We start from the raw sequence: 25,553 nt of genomic DNA on the forward strand, positions 1-25,553 counted from the left end.
TGACATCAGAGAATATGACATAATATAACATGACATAATATGACATAATATAACATGATATAACATGACATCATAGAGCATAGCATAACATAATGTAATGTAATAGAATATAATAGAATATGACACAATAGAATATGACATAATGTGACATAATAGAATGTGACATATGGCATAATAGAATATGAAATAATAGAATATGACATAATATAACATGACATAATAGAATATGACATAATATGACAATAGAATGTGACATATGGCATAATAGAATATGAAATAATAGAATATGACATAATATAACATGACATAATAGAATATGACATAATATGACATCAGAGAATATGACATAATATAACATGACATAATATGACATAATATAACATGATATAACATGACATAATAGAGCATAGCATAACATAATGTAATGTAATAGAATATAATAGAATATGACACAATAGAATATGACATAATGTGACATAATAGAATGTGACATATGGCATAATAGAATATGAAATAATAGAATATGACATAATATAACATGACATAATAGAATATGACATAATATGACAATAGAATGTGACATATGGCATAATAGAATATGAAATAATAGAATATGACATAATATAACATGACATAATATGACATAATATAACATGATATAACATGACATAATAGAGCATAGCATAACATAATGTAATGTAATAGAATATAATAGAATATGACATAATAGAATATGACACAATAGAATATGATATAATGTGACATAATAGAATGTGACATATGGCATAATAGAATATGACATAATAGAATATGACATAATAGAACACGACATATAGAATATGACATGATGTGACAGAATATGACATAATAGAATATGACATAATATAACATGACATAATAGAATATGATATAATGTGACATAATAGAATATTACATACTATAATGTGGCATGATCTAATATGATATATGATATAATATGACATGATAGAACATGACATAATATAATATGACAATATATAATATGATGTAACATAGTATAGTATAATATATAATAACAATATATTATGTATACTATAATAATACAATATATAATAGAGAAGTTTATCTGTACTGATCAATAACCACAATGCTGCCCTTTTGTTACAGAAAACACCTTCTCCATTAATGTAGCCCCATCATGATAAACATTCTTTTCAGCTCTCTGCTTATCCAAATCCTACTTGTCCATTGTTTTCCAGCTCATACCTAAGTTCCTTTCTAATTGCTCTGATCTACTTAAAGAGAAGTGACCTTTTTTTCCCTCCATATTCCTCTAACACTCAATGTACTCTGAAAAACTTATTTGCTCATGAAACAACGTGAGATTTCATGATGTCTCTTCCTGTTGTGCCTAGTTAGAAGGACCTCACAGGTCATAGAATTTAACTTCTTAACATTTAAAGCTCACAGAGGAAGAAACTGAGGCCTGGAAAGTTTAAGAAACTTGCTTGAATTAATTAGTCACAAAGCCTGAAAAAATGTCACATCATAGTTAAAAGGAAATCAATTGTATTATTGAAAAGAATAAGTGACAAGGAAGACAGACATCTTTGATTTAAAAAAAAAGCTACCCATATTTATATTTTATTTTCCCCATCTAACTGTCAAAAGAAATTATCTGTAAAAAAAAAACCCTTACCTTCTATCTTAGAATCAGTACTGTGTATTGGTTGTAAGGCAGAAGAGTAGTAAGGGCTAAGCAATGGAGGTTAAGTGACTTGTCCAGGGTCACAGAGCTAGGAACTGTCTGAGGCCAGATTTGAACCCAGGACCTCCTGTTTCTATCCATTTTCAATCCACTGAGCTACCCAGCTGCCCCTCAGAGATCTTATTTTATGCATACCAAGTGAGCCCTGGAATTTTCATGATGATAGGATCTAAAAAGGTACTTTGTAAAGACCATATGATCCAATCTCTTTATTTTAGAGCTGAAGAAATTGAGGCATAGAGAAGATAAGTGATTTTTCGCCCTATATCACATAGCTAAGTAAGTAGTGCTGTCACTTTCAGGGTGCCTTGTATGCAGCAGGTGCTTAATAAGTATTTCTTCTTCTGAAGGAAATGCCCCAGACTATTTCCTTAAAACAGATGTAGGAGGTCATTCATGCTTATGTATTTCCTGAAAGAGACTAAGTTTGAAAGCATGCTAAGGCTTATTCTCAAATTACCATGGATGCTTTCAAGGTTCTAGCTGGAGTTCAGCTCTCCTCCCACATGCTGGTTTTCTCTTTGCAGCCACTCCAGAGCCCAGGCATCCAACAGGCAGATCCCCAGGACTTTATGTCACCAGTGGATGCAAACAGCTCCCCACACCAGGCATGCACCGAGCCAGCCTCTCTGGTTAGCACGTTGGGTGCATCCTCGTCATCACTTGATCCAAGAAGCCACGTGGGCCCCAAGGTCTCAGGTCTCTGTGGAAATCCACATGATCTTCTCCCAGCATCCACATCCAGAAACTTGTGTCTGCCTCAGGTAACATTTCACAATTGGAAAAAAAACAAAACACTTCAAATCACAGAAATTGAGAGCTGAAAAGAACATTTTCTAGTATTAGACAGTCAACCACACATGAAATCACTGAATGGGATCTCAGAATTCATTTTGTCCAAAGGATTGTCAATCATTTTTGTGCCATGAACCCTTGGCAAAGCCTGTGAAGTCCCTTCTTGAGATAATATTTTTAATTGCATAAGATCATGAAGGAAATCATTTCTATGTTAAAATATAGTTATTAAAAACTACACTATTGAGCCCCTAATTGAAATCCTCTGGCCTCGACCAAACCCTCCATTTTGAGAGACTGATGATCCAACTTATCCAAGATCACAAAACCAGTAAACTGTACATTCAAAGTCAATCTTCTGACTCTGTGGTCAGTGATATTTTTTGTGAAAGGAAATTTTAAATGAATTTTATGGTTTTATGAGAGGAAAAACAAGCAATCAAGATTCAATAAAACCTAGTAATAGTCAACATTTACATACCATATTTTAAGGGTTAGAAAGTACTTTACAAACACATTACCTCCTTACAACAAATTGGTAAGGTAAGTGCTATAGATGTTATAAACATTTTACAAAGAGGGAAACTGAGGTTGAGAGGTGACATGATTTTCCCATGGCCAGACATCTATTAAGTGCCAGAGGTGGGATTTGAAACACTCTGCATTAACTCCCTGTCCAGCACTCTACTTACATAATGCTTTCTCCCTTATTTGTAGTAATAACTCATATTTAGGTGTGTAAATTCAGCACTAGAGCAGTGGTTTTTTTTTTTTTGATAGATATAATATAACAAGTTTCCAAGACAAAGTGAACATTTAAACACTTAATGTTTAAATCCCAATGAGTAATGCCATTCTAAGTAGTTGCTTTGGGAGTCACACCAATGATACCAAAATCCCATTTCTGAATTGCTTTCGGAGACTATTGAATATTCTTTTCAATGTCCTGAAAGAGAAAAAATCTCCATCCTTTGAGAACACATTTAAGTTTTTTGAAGCAATCAATGGTGATGAGGGCTAAATTTAGCAACTAAGTTCAATATCAAGCCAGGCAATATCATTGTTGAGGTCTGACTGCAAAGAAGTAAAGCTGGTTTTGTCTGATAGTTTCAAAGGCTCTATTGGAAATCACTTGGAAGGAGACAACACTCATGGATATTTAAGTTCTGATGTGATTATTTTATTTTAAAAGTTTTCTTGTTATTTTTAACAACCTTTTCTAGGTTTAACCCTTCCTTGAAATAAAAAAAAACACCTTAATTCACCAAGTCTAACAGGGTATACCTATTCCACATTAATTAATGAGATAAGTTTTCTTCTAAGATCTCCAGGATCTAGATTATTGATTACAATTTGTCACAGTTTAACTAGAATGTGCATAATAGCTAGTATCTATATAAAGATTTTTAAAGTTTTCCAAGCACCTTTCAAATATCTCACTTTATACACACAACAATCCTGAGAAGTTGGCACTATTATTATTGTCATCTTGCATATGAATAAACTGAGGCAGCTAGTATGTATTTGAGTTCAGATTTGGACCTTGTATCTTCCTAACTCCAATTCCGGAGCTCTATTCACTGTGCCATCTATAATCTGTAATTATATCTCAAATGGGAAGGTCAGGGGGAATTCTGGATGTCCCACATATAATAAAGGCTAAGGCTGAGGTTCAGGAATACTGCTTTGGACCAAGAAACTAAAACTTTAGGCTAAAATAACTAGTGACAGAATCTTTAAAAAACCAGTAGCCTCCTTGTTCTAAGATAAAATACAAACTTAACTTGGTATTAAAAAGATCTACAAAAATTCTATTCATATGTCCAGTCTTACTTCATAGTCTTTTTCTTCATGAACTCTTTCCCCATTAAATTGGGTATTATTAGCCATTCCTAGCACATGTCATACCAATTTGGCCTCTGTACCATTCATTATACAAGTATTCCCTCCTGTCCAGAAAGGTCTTCCTCCTTGCCTTCACCTAAGAGAATATTTTGCTTCCCTTTAGGGACCAGCTCCCAATAGTTTCTTCCTGATTCCCCATAGGGACCAGCTCTTAATTTCTTCAAACATACTTTGTTTTTACTTAATTGGATACATATTGTAACCCCCCAGTGTACAATCAAATTCTCTCAAATTGCCACACTTGCACTTTTCTTAATCCATGATCTGAGTCAATAAACGAAACTGGTATGAATAACTCATGGTCCACATATCCTTTTGTGTGGTGTGGGTCTTTGGGAAAAATATCAGGAAAGCAATTTTTTTTCAGTGCTCATTCTTCACCTTTTGGAGAACTTCTTGTCTAAATACCTAGTGCTTTCTTGTTAGCTTCAGACCATCTGGGACCCCTACTATACTATGGTGTTGCTGTAGAAGTCAATTTCTACCAGTGTCTCATGTTCCAAACCTTCTTTGATCCACTCCTACTGACATTTATTGGTGCTACTAGACCCATTCCTTCAGGACTTTGTTAGGTAACCAAAGTTAAATTCAAACTAAGATGCTAATAGATCACCCACTTTAACACTCTTCCCAGACAGAAACTGTACACTGGAAGAGGGACTTCCAGACCTCCCCTCCAAAAAGTGCTCCCCTCTCTAATCTATCCTTGACACAATCAGAAAATGGATATTCCTCAAACAAAGGTTTAACATATTCAGCATCACTCCTTTGGCCAAGAGTAGGTAAAGAAGACAGAAGGCATCTCTTCTCCAAGTGATTTCCTCTCAGTCTACTGGAGCTCCATTACTAGGCTGGCCTGCCATTGGGATGCCAGATTATAAACTGGTTGACAATTTTATCTCAGCTCTACAGAGTCTCTTCAGTCCCCAGAAGGCACTCATTTCTTTTGTGGCATCATCTGCTTTCTGTCAATTCTTCTGGTTTATGCCTTTGGTTGACTAAGTTCTCAAAGAGGTGAGGAAGTTGAACACTCCAAGTTCAGGTCTATAAGCTGTGCAAAGCATAGTGATAACGTTATGTGTAAGGAACCTAAAAAACATGGAGGAGCAAAAGGTGGAAGAGATCACATTTTTTTGTTTATTTATTTAATTGATTGATTTAGAATATTTTCCATAGTTACAAGATTCATGTTCTTTCCCTTCCTTCCTCTCACCTCCCATAATCAATGTCCAACTCCACTGGGTTTTACATGTATCATTTATCAAGACTTATTTCCATATTGTTGATATTTGCACTAGGGTGATCATTTAGAGTCTCCATCCCCAATCATATCCCCATTGAACCATGGATCGCATTGGTTTTGAAGAGTTTTACATGCCTAAAAGAGAACTCTTTACTTATTCTTAGAGGTAACAGTGAATCACTAAAATTTATTGCATTAGAGTAGTGACACAGTCAGACTTAAAATCATTTAAATTAAATTAAATAATTAAATTAAAATAAATAATTAAATTAAATTTAAAAAAATCATTTGAGCAACTGTGTGACCAATGGGATTAGAGAAGATAGAGACTAGGAAGCCCAGTAAGTAAGCTACAGAAGTAGAGTTCAGTGAGAAGGCCCTCAACCAGGGTGTGATAGCTATGAAAGAAGGGGACTGGATATATGTGGTGAATGAGAATAAAGAGTAGAGGATGACACCAAGGTCGAATGCCTGTAAGATTGAGGGGAACTGATGGCAAGGCTCTCAAAAGTAATAAGGAAAGAAGTAGCAAGGTGGCTAAGTGGACTGATAGCCATAACCAGAGATGGGAATTCCTGGGTTAAAATCTGACCCCAGACACTTAACTGTATGACCCTGGGTAAGTCCCTTAACCCCTGCCTAGCCCTTACCACTCTTCTGCCTTGAAAAAAATACACAGTATTGATTCTAAAATGAAAGGCAAGGGTTTTAAAAAAAAGTTATAAGAAGGTTTAGAATGGAGGAAAGATAAGTTCTGTTTTGGGCATGTTGAGTTTGAGATGTCTAAAGGATATCCAGATTAAAATGCCTAAAAATATTTGTGTTATCAGTTACAGTTGGTATACTTTAACTAGTAAGAGTGATGAGTTTTCTTTTTAATAAAAAGAAAACAGATTGGGAAAGAGGAAACAAATTCTAAAGAGAAGAGCAATAAGGGCTAGCCAATGGAAGTTAAGTAACTTGCCCAGGGTCTGACGCCATTTTTTTTAAGTCACTTTCTATATGGCCTTGAGAACTTAATCCTCCAATGCCTCAGTTTCTATATTGGTAAAACTGGCATCCTAGCTCTTACTCATCTAAGAAGAATAAGGTGAGGCTAAGAGACAGCACATATTAGAAAGTCTTGAAATTTATATACTATTCAAATAACTTTGAGTGCAAATCAGTTGCTTAAGTATGTTAAATACATGTACAATGCAAACTGGAATCTTGAATAAGAAATATTCTATCTCCCTTGCAGGTAACAGAAAGCCTCTGGACACCACGGAAAATCTTTCTGACCTGTCTCTTGGCCTGCGTAATTGCTACAGTGATAGCAATGTTAATAGAGTTACTTGTTGTTTCCAATAAGAATATCCGTATCCCAGAAGCCTGCACACAAGCACCTGGAACTACTATACACACATCTGCGGGGATTAAAAATGACCCAAATATTTTAACACCGTTTACTAATCAGAAAGGAAGAGGTGATAAATGAGAAAGCGAGAGGCTGGTGGTTGAGTGCTCAAAAGTAAAGATTAATATAGGGACTCCATTTAGCTGGCTAAGGCCTATACTTTCTTAAGTGCCAGGAGCCTCAGAGAGGCTGCCTTATGGTCTGGCCTCAGTTTACCTAACTTTATCTCTGCCCACTGACTCTTGTATCATGCCTTGTGAACCAACTGTCACCCTTCCTCCATGGCCTGGGCCTCCTGCCTCCTGGTTCCCTCCCTCTGTTGCTGACTTTCCTGCTGACTACAGGGGGCACCAGAGCTTAGATTCTGTCCTGGGGATCAAAGTCTCCTGGGTGACTTCCTTCACACAGAACTGGTAGCTCTCAGGATTTAAAAGTTCATAACTCAACAAGTAAAATAGCAACTTCACAAGTTACAGCTAAAACAACTTCTATTTCTGCAACAACAAGCAACGCTCTGATTTCTAACAAATATCAAGCACCATCTCTGCCTCCATCGGAGCTTCCTAGATTTCATTTGCAACCTCATTAGTAGCCCCCACAAAGGAGTCCAGAGGCACTAGCTTTAGAACAATCCAGACCTCTTATCTCCCCCAAAACCTGAGCACAGCAATACCCTTGGCCACTGTGGGGAACACTCTAGGGGTTCTGTACAGTGCGTTCCCTCTCCCCAGCACAAAATGAAAGGGGACATCTCAACCACCCAATTTATAGAAGACATAATTACAAACTGTTTCTCCCTTATCTCTCCTCCTATCCTTTATTAATGTTAGAATTCAGTCAATTATAACTCTTTTTCCCAATTTGAAAGTTTAAAGAATAGTCTTTTAGGTCAAAGGTGTTAAAATGCATATAAATATTAACCAAGAACAAATTTTGAAACTCTTGGTACTAGAAAAGATAAGGGAATTTTGTTTGAGCTGTAAATTCCCCAGGAAAAAGCTTCCTCTCAGTTACATCTCTTGTGTGTAAAAATTAAAATTAAATCTCAATAATAAAAATATTATATTTTTGGAGATTTATTAATGATCATTAGAAATAAAGGAATAAACGGGATACAAAATAAAAACCACATGCCCATGGCTAATTAGCCAGTTCAAACCCTTGCTTACCACCACCAGACTTGCTGTCATCAAGCCAAAGAGCCCAGAACCCTCCACATCACTGTCTAACTTCCCTTGTCTACAGGAAGTACATAATGACAGGAAGTCAGTGGGCTCCTAGGAAATGTAGTTCTTTTTTAGTGTAACAGATTTTTCAATTATACATTCCCTTCTGATGATCAATTGGGGGGAGCTAGTCTCCCCAATTTGATCACTTAACATAATCAACTTTTAAATTACAGTAATCTGGGGATAAAAGGGAAAAGAACAAACCCATGATTGCTAGGTGCATTGACAAAAAGCCAGTTAGGGGGCAGTCCCCTTCGACATAAGAATATACACACAAAACAAAGGCATTCAATCCCACACAGTTCAAATCACCACATCCCAAAGTTCACTCTGGTTCATCTGGTGCAGTGTGTGGTCTGCAGAGACATCTTCATGGTGCCTTCTCTAAACAGTTCACTTTCTGGATTTGGAGAGGTAGCATGTTTCTTAACCTAAAATTACTCTCAAAAATAATTTAAACTTTGCATTTTAGAATAATAATATATTCCTCCCTGAAGAGGGTGTTGAAAAAACATGGGAATCACTTAGGGATGCATGGCTGAGTTATGAGGTATATGAATCAATTGGCAAGAGAAATCAAAAACCAATAAAAAAAATCCAAAGAAAAAATAATCTCTGGATGAAATATAGGCTATCAAGGTCTTATTGTAAAAATTTTAAGTAAAGGAAAAATAAATTTATATCAGGTCCTTGAATCAGAGCCCAATTAAAGTAATTTCTATCCCACAAGTCTATAGGACAAATGCAGTAATATTTCATTTACCCATTTGCAACCAAGACTACAGGAAATTGCCATACTATAAGAGAGGGAAAAAAAGGACTAGATTTTTGGAGGTGTCATTCCCTGGTCTGATTTTACCTTCACTCTCAGGGATAGGGGGATCCGGGATGATAGCCAAACTTCAGTACTTATCTGTGAGTATTTCACAAAAAGTGTGGATACGAGACATCCTGTGTCTTAGCATATGTCAAGTGCTGCAACCTCAAGTCTCACACTAGGTACAAGTCCTTTCATATTGGCCTAGAAGTTCATCAATCCTACCTGGATTGGATTGGTCCTTTTTGACCTTCTGCTTCTTAGCACTGTATAATGGCTCTTTTGTTCCCTTCTCCTGGAATTAGACACAATCATTAATCACAGTCCCATAACATTTATCAATAAATGGCAGGTTTTTATAGTCTAAAGCTTTGGGGTATGTATTAATATTATAACAAATATATATTTTAACTTATACTACTGAAAAATAAAAAAAAAATTTAAAGAAAATCTTCTTAATACTGGTGACATGTGCATCAAATACAAAAAGGAGAGAAAAAATAAAAAAACTGAAATACTATATTGCACATGCAAGCAAAAACAATACTAAACAAGTTTTAAAAATCAAAAATATATAGCTTACAATCACTGACACATTGTGTCAGCTAAGAAAGGTAGAATACAAAAGTTTCTCACTAAAAATGAGATCCATTTCCTTTTCAAAATTGGCCATGATCCACTAACAGTTTTCATATAAAGAACAGTGGTACAGCTTGTAATGCACATTCATGAAGTATCAAAATCCCAAAAGTTATAATAGTCTATTTAATGACAATAGCAAACAAACCCACTATCATATTTTATATGAATTTGCTATGTGACATTAAAAAAAACTTATGAATTGATGGATATTTGTTACAATTTTTTACAGATGTGGCAAATCTTTCAACCTTTGCTGAGATATTTTTTTTTAAAAATCTATTACAGCCATCATTACAAAATGTGATAGAGTAAAAAAAAAAAAACCCAAACCTCTGTACTGTTGATGTTGGGTCTAAAAATGTCACCAAGAATCTAGATCATTCTGGTGGAAGGGCATAGTAAGATGAAAAGTTACAAATGAGAGATGCTCCCTCTTGGGATCCATCCAGGGGTACCATGCCCAGGGATAAACTTCCCAACTCCTTTGGTATGAAACTGTTATGTCTCATTCATTCACATTTTTACAAATGCAGAGGTGGGGATTAGAATAGTGATTCACTTCAGCTATTAAATGGACCCTTTACCTCTTTGTTACAAATAACTCAGAGGCAGGCAAAATGATCAGTCAGAGTTGTTGAAAAAATCTAAAAATCATGTCTGAAGACCCCTTAAAATCTATTTGAGATATTTAGTTCATAAAATATTTCAAAGATTGTTATACAATTGTAACCAGTTTTTGATGAAGTCCATCCATCATCTATGTGACAATTTACAATGTGAAAAATGGAAGAAAATTTGGGTTTTTTTATGGGCTTATTCAATAATATTTGTTCAGTAGTCACAGGAGAAAGGTAACAGATTATAACAATAGTTAAAATAAAGTAGATTAAAATGATTCAGTGTAACAGACTAGTATTGATCAAGTAAATATATGAACGTAAAACAACAAAATTAAATCTTAAAGCAGACAGTTAGCAAAATACAATAAAATACAGAGACTTTCATAAACAATTGAATCTGAAAAGGCTTAAAATTTTCACCTACAATCTCTTTAAAGTTCCTTTATCTATTCATTCAGACTCCTTTTGTCAGAGCTCTGGTATTTCCCATAGCGAGGGAGAACATGGGTTTGAGAAATCCCAAACTCGATAAATCTTAGAGACTGGGCAGGCCCAAATGGCAAAGGGTTGTAGGGAGATGAATTTCACCCCTGAATCTCAGGCAACATAAGTGGAAGGATCAGTGCACACAGGAACCATAAAACTGAGAGCTGTTTGAGATAGGTAATGCACTGCTGTTTCAAAGAGTGCTTCCAATTTTACTTCCTGTTTGGAAGAGTAACTTCCTTCCCCTCTGACTAGTGTCAGAGGTTGATAACTTGGAGCCCATCTAAGATAAAGATCTGAGTGCCCTCTGTCAAGAGGTTGATAATTCAGTCTGTTTGAGAACCAACCCAAGTGCTCTCTCTTTCCCCTTCTTTAGGCCTCTCATAGTAATATATGGTTTTTTTTCTGGCAAAGATATGTTGTTGCTGACTGTTCCATGAACTTGGATGGCACTTGAATCATTATTTTACCCTAGGTACCTATCTATACTTCTTGGAACTATTATCCTACCCTAATTCCTGGAACCATTATCTTACCCTAATTCATGAAATCCTCATCCTATACCAGGTGTTATATCTACCATCCTTGTTGCACTTAACCAAGGACTCATCTCAGCACTTTTCCAAGGACTTTTCTCAGAGGAATGCTTTCATTTTCTGTGATCTATATCTTTAAAAGTTGTTAGCAGCTTGCAATAAACTTGCACTCACCTGCTATTAGCTCAGTGAGACCCTTCTGACTCCAGCCTTTGTATCCTGTCATTTTCCCCTCACCCTTGCCTGGGGAACTCTGGTCCCAGTCCTGCCCTCTGGGGGGGTTGGTGAGTCTTACATACTAGGGGAAAAAACATGGCAAACAAGTGCAAAAGAGCAGAGATAATAAATGCAACATTTTCAGATCATAATGCAATACAAATAATAATTAGTACATGGGAAGGCAAACAAAAGATTAATTGGAGATTAAATAATATGATTCTCCAAAATTGGTTAAAGGACAAATCATAGAAACAATTAATAATTTCATTGAAGAGAATGACAATAATTAGACATCCTATCAAAATCTATTGGATGTAGCCAAAGTAGTACTTAGGGGAAAATGTACATCCTGGAGTGGTGAAATAATGTATATCGTCTTGATGGTTGTTTGGTAGAGGTGAGATATCAAGGTTTGATGGTTACTTGATAACCCATGGTGAGGAGAGGCCCTACAAACCTCCCTACACAGCTCAGTGAGATTATCTGACTCTTAGACCAGGTTTAAAAAAATAGACTGGGTTTTATTTTAACTACAGTAGCTTGATAGGAGGAATAGGAATAGGATTCCCTAATCTAGGAAATTCTAGCTAAACCTCGCCCCTTCTACAACCCCTGCAAAAGGAGTGCCTTCTTGTCTTCCACCCTGCCTAGTCACTACTGTGACTGTCTAAAAATTCCTGGCTATCTAACTACCTGACCTAATATTCCTTCCAGTGTGTGTGTGTGTGTGTGTGTGTGTGTGTGTAGTCCCTGGCAGATCTCTGTGTCCACTTTTCTAATTTCCCCACATTCTAGAACAGAGCCCATATCATTCCATGGCATGAAATATGTTCCCTCTTTGCAAACTCTCCTCTCTGCTACCTGTTTGCAAGCCATTTCTTTCCTTTCTTCAATATAGTCCACCCTTTGCACAAACCAAAACTTATTTTGACAAAAATGTTTTGGTGTCTGTTTACTAACAAACTTAATTCTCCTAATCATCTTCCTAACCTAAAGTTCTTACCCCAAATAACAAATAGCCTACACTCGGTTACCTTATCCTAATATTAACTACCTGACATGAAGGCATGAGAAGAAAGACATGGTCTACAAACAGGGGACCCAAAGATATCATTTTAGAATGTAATTTTGCTACTCTGTATAGCTCCATGCTGTTCAGTGTTGAAAATGTCTCTATCACACAGCTGGGTTTGGAAACTCTATCTCCAACCCCTGGTCTTCCAAGTCTAGCTCCTCATTTGCTTGCACTTGCTTACACTGCCAGGATTTTCTACTGCTTTTGCTTTCCATGGACTTAGTATTTTTCCCAGTTTGCTTCAGCTTTTCATGATTCAATGCTCATACTTGCTATCATTCCTTTAGATTCTTTGTTTTCTTCCTCACTGTTTACTTTTATGCTCAAACTAAGTACTGATATTGTTGTTACTTTTGTTACTATTGGTATTGCTATTTGTTCTTTTTCTGTACATTCAGTATTAACTGCAATGGTAATACTTTTCATCTCATTGTTCCTATCACTTTCCCTATTTGCCAATTCCTTTTACCATGTGATCTCATTGTCTGTGCGCTCCTGGGTAAACCTTCATAAAGCAGTTGCACCTTTTTACTTTTGCTCTGGTTTTGGGCAACCTGCCCCTGCCACTTGCAAAAATTTTGGCCTGGCACCATTCCGGATAAACTCTTGCATAGTATAGAGGTCTGGGTCTTGCTGTGATCCTTGGAAGCAATTGTGAGAGTAGCAGTTTGCTTGCTTCTGCCTTTGGTGTTGTGGATATGTTATTTGCATTGTTGTATCCATATACATTCTGCCTCCACTCATTGCCATTATAGAATCTATTGCCCCCATTTGCCTGGTTGAAGAATTGCTGTCTGAAACGACAGTCAAACATAAAGTGCTCTGGCCTGTTGCACAAGAAACAATGGGGTGGGTTGGATCTCTGCTAAGGGTGTCTATTCATTTCTGGGTTTATAAGATCTAAGTGTTGCTAGAGCCTTTACTTCCTTTATTTCACTTTCCCTTAGTTTTTTATTGGCTTCATGTAGTTGCTTTCTTAGGTCCTCAATTAAATCATTTCTCTCTTCAGCATGCTTTTCTCTGTCTATATGAAAGTTATAACAAGCATTCCTTTTCAATTCTCCCAACCCCATGCTCTCCCAGTTAGGGCAATTGGTTCTAAAGTAATTCCTCACAGGGGTACAACTATTCTTTACAAACTGCCTCTTAATGTGTGCAATATCTTGTTTTGTGAGATTGTTCATGCCAAAAAGATGTTCCCTGGACTCAACAAATCTATCAAGGAAATTTGCAGGATTTTCCCCAACTTCATGTTTGACTCTTTCAAATTTTGACCAGGTGTCAGGTCTTTTTAAATTGTCCTTCATCGCCTCAATTAAGAATTTCCTAGCCTGTTTTAAAAATCTATAAGCCTCAGCTGCATTTAATTCAAATTCCACGGCCTGCATCGGTTAAGATGTTAAATTTGGGTTCTGGACAGTTTGATCTATGAACTGCTATCATTCTTGTTTTGTGAACAATTCCTTTAGCAAAATTTCACAGTCCCCAAAATCAGGATCAAAGAGTTTTACTGCCCCTTTGAACACCTTTATCACTTTGTGTGGTTCAACATAAAAATTAGGAGTGCATCTCATGGAATCCGCAGATGTAATTGCTTGTGGGTCCTTACATGTACAGTCCCAACATTTGGTTGTACATATACTACAGCCCTCTGAGGAAACAATGTTACTTTTGCAGTATCTAGAGCTTTGCCTCTAATTCAAGCTTTGTCCTCATCACAGTACCTATACTAACAAAACAGAGAGGGAGGTGATCAATGAATTGGATTTGCAAATTAAAAAATTAGAAAGAGAACAAATTAAAACCCCCAAATAAAAACTAAATTATAAAGCCTAAAAAATTAATGCAGAAATTAATAAAATTGAAAGTGAAAGAACTATTGAATTACACTTTGAAAAAAAAAACAAAAGAGACAAAGAAAGTACTGGTTAAACTAATAAAAAACAAAATGAAGAAAACCAAATTAACAGTATCAAAGATGAAAATGGAGACCTCATCTCTAATGAAGAAGAAAGTAAGGCAATCATTAAAAACTATTTTGCCCAATTAAATGGCAGTAAATATAGCAATCTAGGTCATATGGATGAATATTTAAAAAAATATAAATTGCCTAGATTAACAGAAGAAATTGAATACCCAAATAATTCCATATTAGAAAAAGAAATTGAACAAGCCATCAAAGAACTCCCTAAGAAAAAATCCACAGATGGATTCACAAGTGAATTCTATCAAACATTTAAAGAACAACTAATCCCAATACAACACAAACTATTTGACAAAATAAATAAGAAGGAGTTCTACCAAATTCCTTTTATGACACAAATACAATACTGATTCCAAAGACAGACAGGTCAAAAACAGAGAAAGAAAACTATAGACCAATCTTCTTAATGAATATAGATGCAAAAATCTTAAATAGGATACTAGCAAAAAGACACCACTAAGTGATCACAAGGGTTATTCATTATGATCAGGTGGGATTTATACCAGGAATGCAAGGATGATTCAATATTAGGAAAACCATCCACATAATTCACCATATTAACAAGCAAACTGACAAAAATCACATGATTATCTCAATAGATGCAGAAAAAGCCTTTGGTAAAATACAATATTAATTCCTACTGAAAACACTAGAAAGTAACATAATAGAAGGATCTTTCCTAAAAATTATAAATAGTATATATTTTAAACCATCATCAAGCATCATCTGCAATGGGGATAAATTAGAAGCCTTCCCAATAAGATCAGGAGTGAAACAAGGATGCCCATTATCACCATTATTATTTAACATGGTACTAGAAAAACTAGCAGCAGCACTTAGAGAAGAAAAAGAAGATGATGGTATTAAAATAGGAAACCAAGCTATCACTCCTTGCAGATAATATGATGGCTTACTTAAAGAATCCTAGAGAATCAACTAAAAAGCTAGTGGAAATAATCAACAACTTTAGCAAAGTTGTGGGATACAAATTAAAACCACATAAGTCATCAGCATTTCTATATAATTCCAACATGTCTCAGCAGTAAAAATTGGAAAGAGAAATTCCATTAAAAATCACCAAGACAATATAAAATACTTATGAATCTATTTGGCAAGACAAATGCTGGAAATATAAGAATACAACTACAAAACACTTTCTACACAATTAAAACTAGATCTAAACAATCAGGAAAACATTAATTGCTCATGGATAGGACAAGCTAATATAATAAAAAAATCACCATCCTAACCCAAATTAATTTATGTATTGTGGAAAGGAAACAAGACTGACAGTTTGTGGGGGAAGGGCCCAACTGGGAGTGGCTGTTGGGTCTTGTGACTAGCACTTCCGTCCTGCCGGGTGGGACTTGCTTCTGGGTGTGGGAGGAGAGAGGAGCTTGATCAGCCTGTCTGGCATGGCATGCTCTTCTTGGTTCAGCTGGAAGATTCAGGCCCATTCATCTCTGAAGGTCAGACCTTGTTTCTTTCTGTATACTGCTAAGATTCTGAATTAGAACAAGAGTAGATGGGAGTGGGACAAACTCTCCGCCAGCCTCTGGGGCCTGGCCTCAGGTCTGAAACTGAGAAAAAACTCCAATCCCAACTAGTTACTAAACTTTATGTTATTTGAATTCGCAGTCAGATAAATGGACTATCACACCATATCATCCCCAAAGTTCAGGACAAGTGGAAAGATTAAATAAAGACATTAAAACATTGATAGGAAAATTTTGTGCAGAAACACACCAAAAATGGACAAACATTCTGCCATTAGTTCTGTTCCATCTTAGAGCATGACCCAGTGGAGATTTGCACATCTCTCCATTTGAGATGCTATATGGACACGCAATTTGGCAAGGAAGGACTTGTAAACCAGTTTACATTGCTATGATAGGTGGAGATTGTCAATTAACAAAATATATACAAGCTTTACAAACACGGATAGCAGAATTGCATGAAATGGGCTTGATACAACAAACAGTACCCCTGGATTACAATTTGCACAACATCAAACCAGGAGACATAGTATACCTAAAAAATTTCAATAGAAAATTGGCTACAGACATAAAATGGGCTGGACCACATGAAGTATTGCTTACTACCCCAATAGCTATAAAAGTTGCAGGGAAAGACTCATGGTTTCACTGTTCCCATGTGAAACCAGAAAAAGTTCAACACCATTATAACAGACATTGAAGATAATTAGACAAAAGAGAGGGCTGAGAAATGAAAACAAAAACTGATTAACATAAAAGGTATAATACAAAGAAATAATAGTGACACATAATGTTCGAGACAACTTTCCAGCCCAGAGGAAAAGCAACCCAGAGAAAAAGCATCCCAGAGGAAAAGCAACCCAGAGAAAAAGCAACCCAGAGAAAAAGCAACCCAGAGGAAAAGCATCCCAGAGGAAAAGCAACCCAGAGGAAAAGCATCCCAGAGGAAAAGATTTTTAAACCAGCCCAGAGGAAAAGTATCAAGAAAAGATGCTAGAGACAAGAAACAAAGAGAAAAAGCTGAAATGGACAGCTAAGACTTTGAACTTTGTAAATTTGTTTATATAAGAAGAGGACAGATGGAAAACAAAACATATGTAAGACTGAGTGTGTGCCAAGCTTTGGCACAGCTCAAAGAAGCAATTGTAACAGCTCCAGCCTTAGGTATTCTAGACTACAACACAGAATTCTATTTCTTTGTACATGAAGCAAGAGGTTTTGTTAGTTTCAAAGGTTCTGTGACTGTTTTGGTTAAGGCATTTTGTTATTTGACTATAGCCTGAGATCCATTGTCTAGACACCTGTCACTCCTAAAAAGGCTCTCAGTTGTTTCTTAGTTTTTGGAATGGTGAACTAATGTATGTCCTCTACACTTTTCTTGGAAATCTTTCTTGTCCCCTTTTCCAAGATAAATCCTAGGTATGACCCATTGTAGCTTTGCTTTGGAAACTTTGTGGCCTCTTATATAGCTCTAGGAGTTTTTTACTGTCCTGGTAACAAACTTTAGCATATGGGATGCAAGAAGAATGTCATCCACATAGTGCATGATTTTGCTTTCTTTGAACTGAATGTTCGTTCTTTAAATCTTGTTTCAAGATTTGGCAAAATGCTGTTGGGCTATTACAGAATCCCATTGGCAATCTTCCCCATGTCATCTGAGTCCCATTCCAAGTGAAAGCAAAGATTTTTTGGCTTTCCTTTGCAATTGGAATGCTAAAATAAGCACTACATAGATCAACGACAGTATAATAGCTAGATTTACTTGGAATTTCTAAAATTATTTTAGATGGGCTTGGAATGACTGCATGGGACTTTTTTTACAAAGTTATGTACTGCTCTTAAATCTTTGATCAGTCTCCACTGAACTTTTCATTCAGTCACATTTTGTTTTCTTTATGGGTATTGCTGGTGTATTATATTCTGAAATTGTTGCGATTAAAATTTTCTGATCAAACAAGCTTTGGATAATTGGGTTGATTCCATTTATGGCTTCTTTAGTTTGGTGTCCTTGGTGGTATCCCGTCTTTAACTTCTACTTTCTTTTGACTGTGGTGTTACATGGCAGATTAGTTGCGCTCAACACTGCTCTCAAAATGGCTGCTTTCCAGTCACAGGCTTTTAAAATGTATGTAGGCCCGATTTCTCTGAAACTGGTTGGAAAACCTAGCTAGCTCTGCCAAAAACTAATATTTACTGGGAGAGATGGGTGGATGTGAAGAACAGGGAACAGGGAAGGTTTGTAGCAGGGAATGGAGGAGTTGAAGGGAGAGAGGGAATATGGCTGCTAGCGAGGCAAAGGAGAGAGATGTCCCTTGCCGAGAGGCTATTTTTGAACAAAATGGGGTGTCCCAAGAAATGAGCCACTTATGATAGTCTGTGGGGATGTCTTCTCTATGGATTGATGACGAAGATGCCCCAGAGCAGGTAAACACAGACCACCTACTTGGGGGACAAGCCTTTTCCTAGACTTTGGTCTCCCAGCAGGGGTCAAATAAAGATTATTTATAGTGTTGGATGACTGAACTGAGGTTCAGCTCCCTCTATGCCCCAGAGATAGTCTACTTATCTGGCTGATATTCAAAATAGATAAATTTTGGATTGGAGAGGTATCTGGGAAAAGGGAAGAGGGATTTCCCTAGATACGGTTTGAGTCTTTCTCAGCTTTGGAGTCAAGACCAGGCCTCACAAACTGGTGGAGGATTTCTTTTATTCCTGTCTATTTTTCTAAATTTCAAAATCCTAGCAGTAGACAGCAAGCAACAACAAAGTTCTGATCTTCAGAGCTGGTTGGGCCTGTCTCTTCAGGCTGAAGAAAATGAGGAACTTCTACCCAGAGACAAAGAAAAACTCCTCCCACTTCCCACCAGGAAGGAAGTGCTAGTCAAAAGACCCAACTGTCACTCCCAATTGTCCCTTCCCCCACCAACTGTCAGTCTTGTCAATTTCTTCTCTCTAATATTCCCACTGTTGCTTGTTCCAACACAGTTCAGAACTTGTTTTAGCTTCCTTTCCACAAAATAACACAGCATCAAACTCAAGTCTGATGAAGCATGTATGTTTTGACAGTTAGGAAATGCCCCAAGGTATCTTCTAATCTTGGGTATTATGTTTAGGGATTTTTCAAAGGACTAGATCAAAGTCTCAAATGCTGTTGCCACTGAACTGGCCATTACAAAGGACAAAGTCTCAACTCCTTTGATATATCTGAGGCATGTTTCTCTTTGGAAGGAATTAGGGGTGCCTGGCTGCATAGGCAAGGCTGGAGCAGAAGGTAGAGGTTAGTAAGAGTTGAGGATACCAAAGCTTCTGTTGCTTCCCTCTGTAGTTCAATCAAGGGGTGAACCTTTCAAAGTCCAATTCTGTGGTCTTTCTTCAGTAGGCATTTCCTTGTGGCCACAAACACCCTGTTGTCAGACAGGGCTTGGCACTGAGAAACCTACACCAATCTTCTGATGTAATATTTATTTCTTGACTTCAGAAATTATGCCAGTCCAATCCTATAAAGAAAAAAGACTTTATTAGAAAATAAGGGAGTGCAATGAAAGCAGGCACCCTTTTAAGTATATTTTAAAAATCCTTAAACCTAGTATCTTGATAAAGGACTTTGTCAATTAGGGGGAAATTATCCCTACATCCCCACTCTCACACCCTCTAAATTGGCCAAGATGACAAAAAGTGGAAGTCAATGTTGGAGGGTTATGAGAAGAAAAGACAGTTAAAGATACTGAGAGGGAAATTGGGGAATGTATGAATTGGTCGAACTTGATCTACTGTGGAAATAAGTAACTTAATATAACCTAGTGATTCCCCTGCTAGGCACATATTTCAGGGTCAAGAATATAGGACTTATGCATGAAAATATTAGGTTTTTTTTCCCTTTACAGCCCAAATGTCCATCTGTATCTCCCTGCCTAGTGCCATCCCTCTTCTATTGCTCCATTTACATGCCTTCACTTGTAGCTGGTTCAGTAAATTGTACTCTTCCAGTGCTTTTTGTTAAATTACTAAGCTGTCTCCCTCCCTGGCATTAGAAATCAACATTTGATATATGTGGAACCACAGTTTATTTCTATAGATTGGCTCTTTCTCTGGAGATAGATAGCATTTTCCTTTGTAGTTGACATGAAGGACCTTATTACTCAAAATAGCCTAGTCAGAGTTGCTCATAAAAGGAGGACTGCCTTAATGCTAAGCATGGGAATACTGGGAATCATTGCTTCACCATATTTTTAAGAAGCCATCTGACTTATTCCCTGTAACAGGTAATACTTGCTGATGATTCCAGGTAGATGCTTATTATGTGCAAAAAAATACAACCTTATACACATTATTATACATTTAATATCCCCGAGTTGGGTGTTGATCAACACTTATAACATTTTCTTATAACTTATATTACTATAAAAGTATCCCAAATCCTATGTCATAAATTATACACTTACATTTTATGTATTACAATTACATTTCTACAATTCTTCAATTACAATTCTAATTCGGACCAGAACTGCCAGTTTAAGCAGGCCTACATCAGTGGAAGATGTAGCCCATAGAGCTTCAGGTATATCTGTTGGTATTTTAAAGGTTGGAGTTTTACCCATATCTTGGTTATCTAGAAAGGCTACTGGGAATAAATTTAGAAATTCTTCACATAGTTCTACTGTAATGCCAACATGTTGAGTACATATTGTGGATTTTTACACAAATGATCATCTCTTAGGTAACAGAACCTTCAGAATTATTACACAGAAGCCTGTCAGTGAAAAGGCTATTACTGTGAAATCTTTCTGCTCCCTTGCCTCTTAAAGAAACAGGGAGAGATTAAGAAAACTCTTACAATTTTAAAGGAAAAATCCTTTTATGTCAATTTTCAACTTTTATTCAAAAGCATTCTCTGCATGTCAATGTATAACCTGTCACATTGCTACAATTTCCTTTTTGGTATCGGTACTTGGTATTTTCCTCAATTTTCAGTGGAACTAGTCTATATTTATCCTTATTTTGAGCTCTTCCTGGTTAATATCATCTGCATCAAATTTGTTTTATAAGTTGGGTGACTTTTCCCCCAATTAATCCAAATGTTAGAATTATTTGATATTTAAATGTGTGATTATAAGAAGTCACTTAATCATCTGGTCCCAATGAAACAATTTAAGAGATTTTCTTTTGATTACTGCTTTTTGCTGTAACCCATAATTTTTGGCATGTTTCCTCAATCTCTTTAATGCAATTTATTGTTTCTGTGGTTCTTTATTTTTATTGCATCATGATCTGAAAGAGTATTATTTATTTTTTCTTACAGTAAATATCATTATGCTCTAGTATATGCTGAATTTATTAACAGTGCTGTGCCACCAAGAGGGTATATTTCTACTCAAATTCAGTTCTAGCCAAGTAAATCTAGCTCTCCTAATGTTTTAAAAAATGTTTTTTTTTCAATCTATAGATTATTTTCCTACTCCTTTATAAATTTTAGCACTTGGCGAATATTTAGAAATGAACTTTATACCAACCATGGTACCTTTTAACATGATTTAAATCTTTTAACTTGTTCCAAAGATCATGATTGCTCCCTTTTCCCCATTTAAATCAGCTGAAACATAAATCTATTCTCTTTTAATTCTCATTTTTAAATGTTTCTTGCACACAAAGTATTAAGTTCTGGGTTTTGATCCATTCTGCTATCCATGGAGAGTTTTTATCCCATTTACATTATAATTACTAGTTATACATTTCTCTTAATCCTTTTTCCCCCCATTGTTCATCCTTCAATTTTCAACCTAATCCCTACCTTCAGGAGTCTAGAATATTTTCAACTCCTGCCTCCTTAATTCATATACCCAAGTATCCCCTCCTTTATATCCTATCACCCCATGCCCTCTTTCTCTCAAAAACTTCTAAAAAATTAAAAACCCTTCCCCTTCTGTCCCAAGTTAGATCAGTAAGGGCTAGGCAATTGGGGACAATTGTCATGACAATTATATGACAAGGTCATATAACTGGAGAGTGTCTTTATGTCTGAATATCCACTAAGCCACCAAAATTCTCCTAACTTGTAAGTGTGGAAGAGACATGAAGGAAGAGAGAATTTTCATGTATGCAGGATAGAAAGCTGGGGACCTGATTTTCCAATCAAGGTGACAATTCCAAAACAGAATGTTGCCAGGAAAGGCAGTTGGAGTCTGGCCAGGAGTTGAACTGAGGGTCTTCTTCTCTGGGGTTTCTGATCAAGGGAGACTGGTTTCATTTGTCCTAGGTTGAAGGACCTTTGGGGTGGGGGGGATTTCTGGAATTAACCCGAGAAGAAATTAACTTTTGTTGATGCTTTTGTGTAATTGGAAGAAGAAAAAAGATTTAACAGTTGTCCTTCATCTGACTGTCTGAATCACAGTTGAGATAGGACTGACATTTTTCATAATCCTACTAATTCTCCTTATAGATTAGGGACACCACTATCCCTTTCACCTCAATCCCCATCCTGTTGTTCCCAATAAACCCCCTTACTTAAAAAAAGAAAAAGAAAGAGTTTTTCCTCATAAATCTCAGTGGGGGGGGGGAGGGAAAGGCTTCAAGAAGAGGGTGGTTAAGGGAGGTGAAGGAAGGAGGAGGATAGGTAATTTTAGGGGAATGTTCTCAGATCAGGTTCCTAAAGCTGCTTTCCTCAATAGATCTTGCAAAGAAGACTAGTAGTGCTGGGGAAGAGACTGAAAAAGTTCAAACAACTCCCTGTAGACTCTGGTCATTTCCACCTCCTCCCATCTTTATCACATAAACATAGCATGGTGTTCCATTTTCATGCATTTATGACTCTGAGATATTTAAAATGGCTATAATATATATATATATATATATATATATATATATATATATATATATACTAGGGTAAAGATGTGCAAAAATCCTTTTATAACAACCCATTTGATGCATAAGAAGATAATCTTAAGGTAGGTGTTCAAGTACCTAAGACAACATGAATAGAATGTAGCATCATTCCACAAGCAAATCCAGACAATTTCAATCTGTGTACAAGTAACAGCTAGGCCAAGAACAAACTGAATTACAAAACCTAATCACTCAGTTTCAATTTTTATCTGTCTATCCCCCCCTCCCCCAGTGATAACAAATCTATGACACAGGTGCCAAAGATGGCTGGCGGAGCACTCCCTGGGGGTACTTGGCCACCCTCCCTCCACACTCCCAGAGTTCCTTACTAGAAAGGCAGAGGGACTCAGGAGCTACTCACTTCCCCCTCTCCACTTCTCCTGAGGACATTTTTTCATATCATCTGCCCCTCTGCCCTGCAGCCAATGAGAATGCTTTCTCCCTCCTTGATGGGGATTAAAGGGTGGCCAGAGTGTACCCAGCATGCTGGGGAGGGGGGCAGGCACAGTACTCCATCCTTACAAAGTTCTCATAACTGGACTATTCTTAGTATGGGGGGAGGGTTTCAATATCAGGGTGTTCTCCATCAAGTCCTGTCATCTCACCCCACTGGTCTAGCATTTGGGGGGGATTAGAGTCCTAAAGAGGGAGTAGTCACAGTTAGTGGAATATAGAAAAGACTTCTGGAGGGGGAAGGGGGAGAGTCCTTCAAATGTAATAGTTGTAAGAGCTCCAGGTCTGACATGCCAACTGGGTTCAATTCAAACCCAAATTCTATTTACTACTTTTGAGACAATGGATTAGACACTTAAATTCCCCCTCTCCTCCATTTTCTATCAACAAAATGAGAGGACTGGACTAGATGTTTTCTGAATCCCTCCTACTTTTAGAGCTATTGATTCGTAAAGAACTGATAACTGGACCTATGATTTTAGTTCCCCCATTCTGTATAAATGGGACACAGCTACCTTTACTTTACTCCTGTTTTGAAGAGCTAGTTATTGCTAGTGTTCTCCCTCTACTCCAAAACTTCCACTGGGAAACTATAACCCAATTCCCTGATGAGTATAAAAGATTATTACATACTTATCCACCCTCAATATGCAATATACAGAAATACATGTATGCCATGTACTCACACCTAAATAAACATTCAATAAGCAGATATATATATATCTAGATTTTTAGAGTAGGAACATATTGACAAGACTGCCCTAAATGATTATAAAAACAACAATTAAGACACAAAGTGAGTATCTTCTATACTGTGTAATTCCTCAACTTATGAATTTTCTTTGTTCTTGGGAACTCCTAGTAATTGCCACCCCCCCCCAAAAAAAAACCCCACTACTTGATGAAGGTTCTTTCGGCCTATGTCACCCATTCCCTATGAACCACAGAAGCAATATTCAATGACTATTTCCTTGAAAATTTTAGTCATGGAGCAACGAATATAGAGTATACATAGTATAGAGAACATCAAAGCCCTGTAATTACCCACCCCCAAAAACCCCCATTACTTGATAAAGATTCTTTCTGCCTACATAACCCTGTTCCTTATAGAGGTGGGGAGCTTTGAGTCTTAAATGAAAAGCTTTTCTAATCAGGTATCTTTTGGAGTGTCCTAGAGAGTAAGTGAAAAATGATCTCCCCAAGCTTCATTTACACATCTGCCTTTGGCCATTGAGGCTGCCAACCTACCCTTATATTAGACTGAATCAATATTGATATTTTCACCACAAAACCAGTTCTAGATATATTAATTCTTGTTATGGCAACTAAAGCCTAAATGGCCTCATTACCTTAATAGCCAATCTCCTCCTTCTCTGGGCCTTTATAGAAACCACTCCGGGAGCAAGGGATAGGGGGGGAAAGAGCAGGAGAAACACAAGGAAAGGTGACAAAAGCGAGAAAAGAAAGCAAGACAAAAGGAAAGACTAGGAAAAGAAAGCGAAATGAACAGATGAAGAAGCAAAAACAATAGAGGAAATGACAATGTGGGGAAGCAAACAGAAAGAAGAAAATAAGGGGGACAAAAAAGAGACTGACAGAGAAATGTTCAGAAAAAGACAAGCGCTACAATCGCTGCCTATGAATACCTACCTGCTGCATTGCACCAGCTAAGAGGTTCCTCCCTCAGCCTCCATGACGGAATGACATGGAAGCTCTCTGCTCCTGCTCCTTAGCTGCATCCAGCAAACCTATCTAATCCCATTCCTGCGGGATGGCCTCTCCTCAAGTTCCAGCTTCAGCTCTTTGGGGGCACAGGAACCTCTCCTTACTCGTCTCTGCATCTCCATTTAGAAAGTGTCAGCTCTCAATAGAGCTCTGCAGCCCTGGGCACCGATATTTATAGTGCTCAGACTCCCCCTTCCAATCCCCCCCCCCAAACCCCTCCAACCCCTCCTGCGCATGCGCCTTCATGGCAAGCACATGTACAGCAGCTCCATTGGTCTATTCGAAGAATCTAACTTTCTGCCCTCC

At 37.0% G+C, this 25,553-nt stretch overlaps 1 long non-coding RNA gene across 3 annotated transcripts; it reads right to left on the reverse strand.

Annotated features, from left to right (window-relative positions):
* Positions 1-920: 920 nt before the first annotated feature.
* Positions 921-25,438, reverse strand: LOC103103774 (uncharacterized). 3 transcript variants are annotated; one of them, XR_008917843.1, is made up of 5 exons: positions 25,173-25,438; positions 18,024-19,687; positions 11,591-11,714; positions 9,358-9,427; positions 921-2,502 (listed from the first exon to the last, which is right to left on the reverse strand). It is a non-coding gene; the product is annotated as an uncharacterized LOC103103774 (long non-coding RNA). The 3 variants fall into 3 exon arrangements; XR_008917842.1 differs by having other exon boundaries at positions 921-2,506; XR_463957.3 differs by having other exon boundaries at positions 921-5,536.
* Between the last annotated feature and the right edge of the window lie 115 nt (positions 25,439-25,553).

Source organism: Monodelphis domestica, chromosome 3, assembly GCF_027887165.1.
Source record: "Monodelphis domestica isolate mMonDom1 chromosome 3, mMonDom1.pri, whole genome shotgun sequence".
NCBI classification, from domain to species: Eukaryota; Metazoa; Chordata; class Mammalia; order Didelphimorphia; family Didelphidae; genus Monodelphis; species Monodelphis domestica.